Source organism: Bos javanicus, chromosome 14 (assembly GCF_032452875.1).
Source record: "Bos javanicus breed banteng chromosome 14, ARS-OSU_banteng_1.0, whole genome shotgun sequence".
Classification (NCBI taxonomy): Eukaryota; Metazoa; Chordata; class Mammalia; order Artiodactyla; family Bovidae; genus Bos; species Bos javanicus.
The window spans coordinates 69,319,462-69,329,322 of NC_083881.1; positions in this window are offsets into that span (position 1 = coordinate 69,319,462).

Genomic DNA, 9,861 nt, shown 5'->3' on the forward strand with positions numbered 1-9,861 from the left:
AGTGACTACATCTACTTGCTTACGTTGGGTCCTAAAAAAGCAAAATGAACAAAAAGATCTGTTCCTTAGTGTCCATGTTAATATTTACCTCTTCCTCTTGCAGGCTGGGGTCAGTGCAACAAGGGTCAGAACCTCATGTTCTGAAAGTCTCCTCTCTCTCCCCGCCTTCTCTCTCCTCCTCTCTCCTCATTATGTCCCATTCCCACTGAGCTACTTAATCATGGCCCCTGGAGCATGAAGTGTCCTCTTCTCTGTATCTCTGAACATGCCCTTCCCTCTGGCGAAAACTCTTCCTTTCCTGTCCAAGGAAGGTTGTCTCCTTCCAGAAAGACCTAAGGCCCCCTGCCATCTCCTAGGGGGCTTCTGGGTTCATCCTTTGGATCACTTGCAGTCTGCCACTCCCTCCAAGCACCAGGTTTTCATCATCTTTGGTCAACAGCCAAAATGGGAGTCCCTTTGTCACCTCTTCAGTCAGTTCAGTTGCTCAGTCGTGTCCAACTCTTTGCGATGGCATGGACTGCAGCATGCCAGGCCTCCCTGTCCATCACCAACTCCCAGAGTTTGCTCCAACTCATGTCCATCCTGTTCATGATGCCATCCAACCATCTCATCCTCTGTCATCCCCTTTTCCTCCTGCCTTCAATCTTCCCCAGCATCAGGGTCTTTTCAAATGAGTCAGTTCTTTGCATCAGGTGGCCAAAGTATTGGAGTTTCAGCTTCAGCATCAGTCCTTCCAATGAATATTCATGACTGATTTCCTTTAGGATGGACTGGTTGGATCTCCTTGCAGTCCAAGGGACTCTCAAGAGTCTTCTCCAACACCACACTTCAAAAGCATCAATTCTTCGGCTCTCAGCTTTCTTTATAGTCCAACTCTCACATCCATACATGACCACTGGATCTCTTAGACACACTCTAACCTCCAAAGAGCTGTTTCCTTGTCCTTGATCACCTCCTCCGCCTGCTCCCTTCTCTCCATAACCTTTCCCCACGAGCCCTCTGGAACTTCATTCCATGATAAACTCTGTCTTGCCCACAACCATGTCACAGTGGGCCTCCCCTTCACCTCTTCGGGCTAAACGAGTCCCAGCTCATCACTGCAAGGCCACCACTCCTCCCCTGTCACCTTCCCAAAGAGATGCCATTCATGCAGACTGGACCCAAGAGCGGGAGGAGAACCACACTGTCGGCTCCCAGTGACAGCTTACCCATTCATGCTGATGCGGAACTAGCCTGTACACTGTCCTCTGTCAATGTCAGATGCCAACCCGCATCATTCTTCGTCCTCATTCAAGAAGCCTTTGGCACCTTGCTCAATCTTCCTGTCCACCCCTAGTCCTGCCATTGTCCTGAGTAGCTTCAGTCTTAGTTCTTTGCTCTCAAAAGAGAATCTGCTCCACGGCATTTAGGCTGCCCTTCCCTTGGCCACCCCTGGACCTTGCCATCACCCTGAATTGTTCTACCTATGACATCTTAAATCTGACAGCTTACTGTGATCAAAAGACACCATTTTTCACTCCAGCCATCATCATCACATCTGTATTTTATTTCAGCAAAACCCTCTGTATCTCAACTCCTCTGCTTTTTCCTTCTCTGTCAACCCAAGCCTGGTTTCACTTCCTCCCTGTCAAATCCCTCCCTTCCTGGGTTTCCCTAGCAAACCGAGACTCCATAACACATCACGTCACTGTCTTACAGATATCCTCGCTCTCCTCTCTTGGCTTCAGGAACACTCTTAATTTCCCTCCCCTATATCCCCTTTTCAATATGTCTTTCTCCTTTCCCTGAAGTGTCAGTTTTCTTGAATGCCTATTGGATTCTTCCCACTCTCCCCTGATAATCTCATGTACACTGCTTGCCTATTTCTGGCAATTAATTTTTTTGTCTAAGATTCCAAGTCATTTGCTTTGCAGTTTCTTTTCACAAGGAGACTACACAAAATTGGCCTGTATGCAGGTCAAGAAGCAACAGTTAGAACCGGACATGGAACAACAGACTGGTTCCAAACTGGGAAAGGAGTACATCAAGGCTGTATATTGTCACCCTGATTATTTAACTTACGTGCAGAGTACATCATGTGAAATGCCAGGCTGAATGAAGTACAAGCTGGAATTAAGATTTCCAGGAGAAATATCAATAACCTCAGATATGCAGATGACACCATCCTATGGCAGAAAGTGAAGAGGAACTAAAGAGCTTCTTGATGAAAGTGAAAGAGGACAGTGAAAAGCTGGCTTAAAACTCAACATTCAAAAAACAAAGATCATGGCATCTGGTCTCATCACTTCATGGCAAATAGATGGGGAAACAATGAAAACAGTGACAGACTTTATTTTCTTGGGCTCCAAAATCACTGCTGACGGTCACATGAAATTAAAAGACACTTGCTCCTTGAAAGAAAAGCAATGGCAAACCTAGAAAGCATATTAAAAAGCAGAGACATTACTTTGCTGACAAAGGTCCATATAGTCAAAGCTATGGTTTTTCCAGTAGTCACATGGTTTTTCCAATAATCCAGAGATTATTCCGTGCTTGTGCCAAACATTTTAAAATATTATATAGTTTCTTTTATTGAAATATATTATATCCAGATTTGGTTTATGAAGTTTACTTGTAAGGAATTCAATCCTATTGAGTCAGTTCTCAACTTTCTTTTTTGCTTTTAGAAACAAGAGTGACACCAAGTTTTAAAACTTCTATTTTTCAAATTCAGATCACTGCAATATTTTGTGGAAAATCTATAAGATCTTTTTTGTTTCAGCCATAGAGCCTTCAATGGAAACTGACTAAAACTTTAAAACCTGGGAAAAGATGGTATTTTTTACCATACATCCCTATGCGTGCATGCTCAGTCACTCATTCATGTCCAACTCTTTGGAACCCCATGGACTGTAACCCACCAGGCCCCTCTGTCCATGGAATGGGTTGCCATTTCCTACCCCAGGGGATCTTCCCAACTCAGGGACCAAAACCCGAATCTCTTGCATCTCCTGCACTGGCAAGCGGATTCTTTACCATTGTGCCACCTGGTAATCCCCAATACATCCCTATAATATGCCATAGTTTGAAGATATCAATTGATCAGTCTTGGCCTCTGCTGATCTAAATCCAGCCATCGGCTTCAATAAAGAGACAGCTCTTGGCCTCTCATTTCATCGGAAAATACAGCAGTACGTCCTCTAAATTTAAATACATATTCAAATTGTTCCCAAAGAAAAGTTACTAGGAAAGTTTTTCCTGCTCAGAGGCAGTGGAAGTCCACCAGAAGTCTGCCTGAAGCTTAGTATTTATCCTTAGACTGGTTTGAGAAAGGATTTGAGTAACCTAAGAGATTAGCAAAGAGGTCATAATGAGTAGGGGCTTCCCAGGTGGCTCAGTGGTAAAGAACCTGCCTGCAATGCAGGAGGCTTAGAAGACTCAGGTTCGATCCCCTGGAGAAGGAAATGGCAACCCACTCCAGTACTCTTGCCTGGAAAATTCCATGGACAGAGGAGCCTGGTGGGCTACAGTCCATGGGGTGGCAACAAATTGGGCCATGACTTAGCGACTAAACAACAGCAAAGATAAGTAGACAAGTTCTTCACCTTTACTAAAGCAGATTCAATTTCCAAAGCTCACTTGCAAAAGGAAAAACTTATGTGACTTTCTTTTGCAGAAACGTGAAAACCAAGAAAGGCTCTTGCTCAGCAAAGGAGGGGCATAGACGGTGAAGGGGCACAGACTCCTTTCCCAGGGCAGCCCCACGTGGGCTCGTCCTGGCGCTGGAGCACAAGCCAGGCCGCCCCGCTGCCGGCGCACCCTCAGAGCCAGTCAGTTGGGCTGGAGCAGGCGGCCTGGTGTTCCTGGGCACACTCAGGAAAGATCCTCCCAGGAGAGGATGCTCCAGGGGAGACATACCGCACTTTCAACAGGCAGTGATGTTGAGCGCTTACTATGTATCAGGCACGGTGTGAGACATGAAAGGCTGAATAAGGCCGCCTTCTGCCCTTAGCCAGTCCCAAACGAGCCCAAGAAACAGGCAGTTGAGTCACAATTGAGCTGGGTTTCCTCCAAACCTCCAGAGCCAGGGAGCAAACCCCAATCTTTCCTTCCAAAGCTCGCTGTTCTAAGAACTGGCAAAGGCTTGGAAAGAGCTGCATTCTTTAGATACATAATGTCCTAATTAGTGGCTATCCTCCAAGGCCAAACAAAGCAGCCTGGGAGCAGACTTCAAAGCCACTCATCTGATGACAGATCAGGCCACAGAATGACTTGAAATGAGAATAAGCCCTGGCTGAGCTACATTTTGCTAGCATTCCAATTATCACCGCTGCTGGCATGCCCGATTTATTCACTCAGAAGAGCTTTCTTCTCTTTGTCATCCCACAGCAAGATAAACTGTTCTTCCGTAGACCCCAAAGTGAAATATTAACAAAATCAATAATTAAAAGATGTGTGTAAATTTGACTCTGAAAAATACCATTCTCCTTGAATTCAGGAAGAGAGCTTTTAAAAGCTAGAAACCTGTGAAACTGAGTCATTATATCCCAAAATATGCTTTACTATACCAAGTTAAAAGTAAGCTGGTCTTTTAAAAAATCCAGATATTCTAAAAATATAATCTCTTTTAAACTCATTGTCCTTGCCCCTGGCAGTTTGCATGCTTTTCCTATTTCTTGATGACATATTGCTAATTATTTTCATTTAATTAGCAACATTACCTTTATACATGTGACTCATGTAATTTTCTTAAATTATATCATGGTTTACCATCCTGGCTCACATATAAATATAGAATTGTGTATAATAGTAGCCACTTTTTATATCAAAGAAATAATTTTCAAATAATTTCTGGAGAATTGTGTGCTTCAAACCCATTCCTCTGGTTCCTTTCACTAAAGCTCTCTTAAAATTCAATATATTCCATTCATAGATTCTTCATTGAAATTGAGGTGTTAGGTCTCCCTCAAGCTTATTCTAGGTTTAGGGTCACAGCACTGTTAAAACAAGTTGATTATTTATAAATTAAACTAAAGCCCTGAACATCTGTTGTTCAGTCATTCAGTCATGTCTGACTCCTTGCAACCCCATGGACTGCAGCACACCAGGCTTCCCTGCCCTTCACCATCTATCGGAGCTTCCTCAAACTCATGTCCATCAGGTCGGTGATGCCATCCAACCATCTTATCCTCTGTCATCCCCTTCTCCTCCCACCTTCAATCTTTTCCAGCATCAGGGTCTTTTTTAATGAGTCAGCTCTTCGCATCAGGTGGCCAAAGTATTGGAACTTCAGCTTCAACCCTGAACATAACTTTACAATTTTCCAATCATCATTAAATAAGAACTGGAAACCACGTGGGTTATCTTGGGCAACATACAAATGTCAGCTGACTTGGTTTAAAGCCAGGGTTTGCAAATCCCCAGGGGTCTTAGCAAGGTGGCGGGAGGGCAAGCCAAGGGCTGGACTGCTTCTTGGCTCCACACCTCCGTCAGCCAGAGCAGCTCAGAGTTCTTATCTGTACATCCCATCGGGTGAGTTGTTTCAGATATCCCCCTGCTCGCTTGCTTTCACCACCACCCCGCCTTTCTTCTTTTTCTAGGAGGGGTATCGTGTGCATAGGTCCTTCCCTTCTCCTTCTGAGCATTCAGTCTTAAGCCACTGGGTGGACCACAGACAGGGAGGGGTCTGTACAGAGGAGCCTGGTGGGGGTAAGGAGTCAGAGCCAGAGAGGAGAGTGCACTGGGGAGGGTGGTGATGGGGTGAGGAGGGTAGGCAGCCTGGTGTGGTGAGTCGAAGCCCAGAGCGGGCAAGATGTCCACATGCGGGGAGCTGGAGCCTGGCATGGGTGCGTCAGTTGGAGCCGGAGTTCCTAACCCAAGCACACTGAGAAGGAAGGGCGTTCACACAAGGTTAAGGCTTCAGGCCTGGTGTCAAAGCAGGATGGAGGGCACTCGGTCGGGAGTGGGAGTGACCCAGGGAGGGAATCAGAGCCCACGCAGAGTCAAGTGTCCCTGTGTGTGGATGGCTAAGAATGGGATGGCTAGGCAGGGTGAGGAGGGCATCCTCACAGGTCCCCTGAAAAAAAGCAGGTCACCAAAGACCACATAATGTATGACCTGATTTGTGAAATGCCCACACAAGGCAAATCTATACACAGAAAAGTAGGTTAGTGGTTGTCTCGGGCTGGGGAGATTGAGGAGTAAAAGGGGAGTGATCGCTAATGTGTGCAGGGCAACTTTTGAAGTGATGAAAATGTTCTGGAAATGGTGGTGATGGTTTTAAGATTATAACAAAAACCACTGAACAGTATAACTTCAGCTTAATTTTTTAATTGTATGCTTTAAATGGATGAACTCTATGGTAAGTGAATTATATCTCAATAAAGCTAAAATTAGAGTAAAGCACATTATTTCCTCAAAACATTAAGCTGACTGGAGTGAGTCTGATTAAAGCGATACTGACTACAGTACTCATTTTTCCTTGGTAAACTGTTAGCTAATACCATCAAAGCTTTACAGCAATCATTTCAACTAATGTGAATAATCAAATGTAACAATGGTTTGGATGGTGAAGACAACATAGCATTAGCAATGTCATCAACCAACTTCCACTACCTTTTCTATTACTACTCAATTAAAAGGATAACATTATCAAGCCAAGCAATTCTGTTGCCAACTTATTTTTGACAAACACTACATTTAGAGTGGATGCAAAGTGCAATACTGTTGGTTAAAAGGCTTAAAAATTCTACTTTCTAGGGTTGAAATTTGGTAGAAGGATATTGTTGCAAAAAAATTTTCTTACTTCAGATGCCAAAGTAATTTTTAAGAAATTTTATATTTTTAAGAGAATGCCATTAAAAATAACCATTATAGAAATGACCCTTAAGTTTAAAGTATAACAGATACTTAATAAATATTGTTGTTCAGTCACAAAGTCACATCACACTCTACAGCTCCATGGACTGCAGCACACCAGGCTTCTCTGTCCTTCACCATTTTTAGGAGTTTGCTCAAACTCATGCCCATTGAGTCGGTGATGCCATCCAACCATCTCATCCTCTGCCGTCCCCTTCTCCTCCTGCCTTCAATCTTTCCCAGCATCAGGGTCTTTTCCAATGAATTGGTTCTTTGCATCAGGTGGCCAAAGTACTGGAGCTTCAGCTTCAACATCAGTCCTTCCAATGAATAGTCAGGGTTGATTTCCTTTAGGATTGACTGGTTTGATCTCCTTGCAGTCCAAGGGACTCTCAAGAGTCTTCTCCAGCATCACAGTTCAAAAGCATCAATTCTTGGGTGCTCAGCCTTCTTTATGATCCAACTCACATCCATACATGACTGCTGGAAAAACCACAGCTTTGACTATATGCACCTTTGTTGGTAAAGTGATGTCTCTGCTTTTTAAATGCTGTTTAGGTTTATCATAGCTTTTCTTCCAAGGAGCAAGTATCTTTTAATTTCATGACTGCAGTCACCACCTGCAGTCATTTTGGAGCCCCAGAAAATAAAATCTATCACTGTTTCCACTGTTTCCCCATCTACTTGCCACGAAGTGATGAGACCGGATGCTGTGATCTTAGTTTTTTGAATGCTGAGTTTCAAGTCAGAGTTTTCACTCTTTTTTCACCCTCATCAAGAAGCTCTTCACTTTCTATTAGAGTGGTGACATCTGCTTATCTGAGGTTGTTGATATTTCTCCCAACAATCTTGATTCAACCTTGAGCTTCATCCAGCCCAGCATTTCACATGATGTACTCTGTATATAAGTTAAATAAGCAGAGTGACAATATAGTCTTGACATACTCTTTTCCCAATTTTGAACCAGTCCGTTGTTCCAGGTCCAGTTCTAACTGTTGCTTCTTGACCTGCACACAGATTTCTCAGGAGGCAGGTAAGGTGGTCTGGTATTCCCATCTCTTTAAGAATTTCCCACAATTTGGTTGTGACCCACAGAGTCAAAGGCTTCAGCGTAGTCAATGAAGCAGAAGTAGACATTTTTCTCGAATTCCCTTTTTCTATGATCCCACAGATGTTGGAAACTCGATCCCTGGTTCTACTGCCTTTTCTAAATCCAGCTTGTACATCTGGAAGTTCTAGGTTCATGTACTGCCTAGGCCTAGCTTGAAGGACTTTGAGCATTACCTTGCTAGCATGTGAAATGAGTACAACTGTTTGGCATTGCCCTTCCTTGGACTGGAATGAAAACTGAACTTTTACAGTCCAGTGGCCACTGTTGAGTTTTCCAAATTTGCCGGCATATCGAGTGCAGCACTTTAACAATGTCACCTGTTAGGATTTGAAATAGCTCAGTTGGAATTCCATTACCTCCACTAGTTTTGTTCATAGTAATGCTTCTTAAGGCCCACTTGATTTCACACTCCAGGATGTTTGGCTCTAGGTGAGTGACCACACCTTCGTGGTCACCTGGGTCATTAAGATCTTTTTTTGTGTAGTTCTGTGCATTTTAGGCACCTCTTCTTAATCTCTTCTGCTTCTATTAGGTCCTTGCTGGTTTTGTCTTTTATTGTACCCATCTTTGCATGAAATGTTCCCTTAGTATCTCCAGCTCTTTTGAAGAGATATCTAGTCTTTCCCATTCTATTATTTTTCCTCTATTTCTTTGCATTGTTCACTTAAGACTTTCTTATCTCTTCTTGCTATTTTCTGGAATTCTGCATTCAGTTGGGTATTTCCTTTCTCCTTTGCCTTTCGCATCTCTTCTTTCCTCAGTTTTTTTTTTTTTTTTTTTTTTTGAGATGGTTTTGGCCACTGCCTCCTGTACAATGTTACAAACTTGTATCCATAGTTCTTCAGGTACCCTACCAGATCTAATCCCTTGAATCTATTCATCACCTCCACTGTATAACCATAAGGGATTTGATTTAGCTCGTATCTCAGTGGTATTTATTTAACATTTAATACATGTTGAATGATTCTAATTTAGCTTTTAAATAAAAACTTTGGTCACTACCAATAAACACAATTTCATGTACTTTCATCCTAGTCATTACTATTCAATTTATCTTCTACAATGTACAGCAATCTAGTGTATTTGTAGATAACTAATACTTTACTGTATAAGGCAAAAACATGTATTTAAGAACAAGTTAGACAAAGAAGACTGCAGCTCAACTACTGGAATCGTTCAGGAATAATGGTATAGTTCAAAACTACCTGTTTATAAGAATTTCAGCATAAAAGACATATATAAACATTTGATTTTGTACAAAACTGGCCATTTTATGTACCTGACCCAAAGGCATGAACTCCTGTATTAAGGTGTATTCAATTTAACGTTTTTCTTTGGCATCTATGGGATTTTGTTTCCTTTATGCCAACCAGTTATCAATTTCATTAATGTACTGGGGATCCAGTACAGTCCAAGTAAGTTTCATTAAAAAGAACAGAATGAGAAATTGGGACCAAAATGATTTCAGGTTTATAAGTAAAATTCTTAAGTTTTACAAAAAACACAGAAAAAAGTCTGGAAGAAAACAGTCTGGATTCTACTTGCAGGTAAATTCCATGAAAAAGAGGCAATTTCTGTTCACTGCTTTACTCCTAGTGCCTAGAATAATGCCTGAACCACAGAACAGCGGGCCCCACCCTTTCTGGCACCAGGGACGGACCAGTGTCATGAAGACCATTTTTCCACAGATCAGGGTACAGGGTGGGGTGGGGACATGGTTTCTGTATGATTCAAAAGTATTACACTGACTGTGCACTTTATTTCTATTACATCAGTTGCACCTTAGATCATCAGGTATTAGATCCCAGAGGCTGGAGACCCCTGACATTGAAGACACTCACAGCTCTTGAAATGAGGTAAAATATGCATAACGTCTCCGTTAACCTTAGCAAGGGATAAAAAATCTTCAAGTT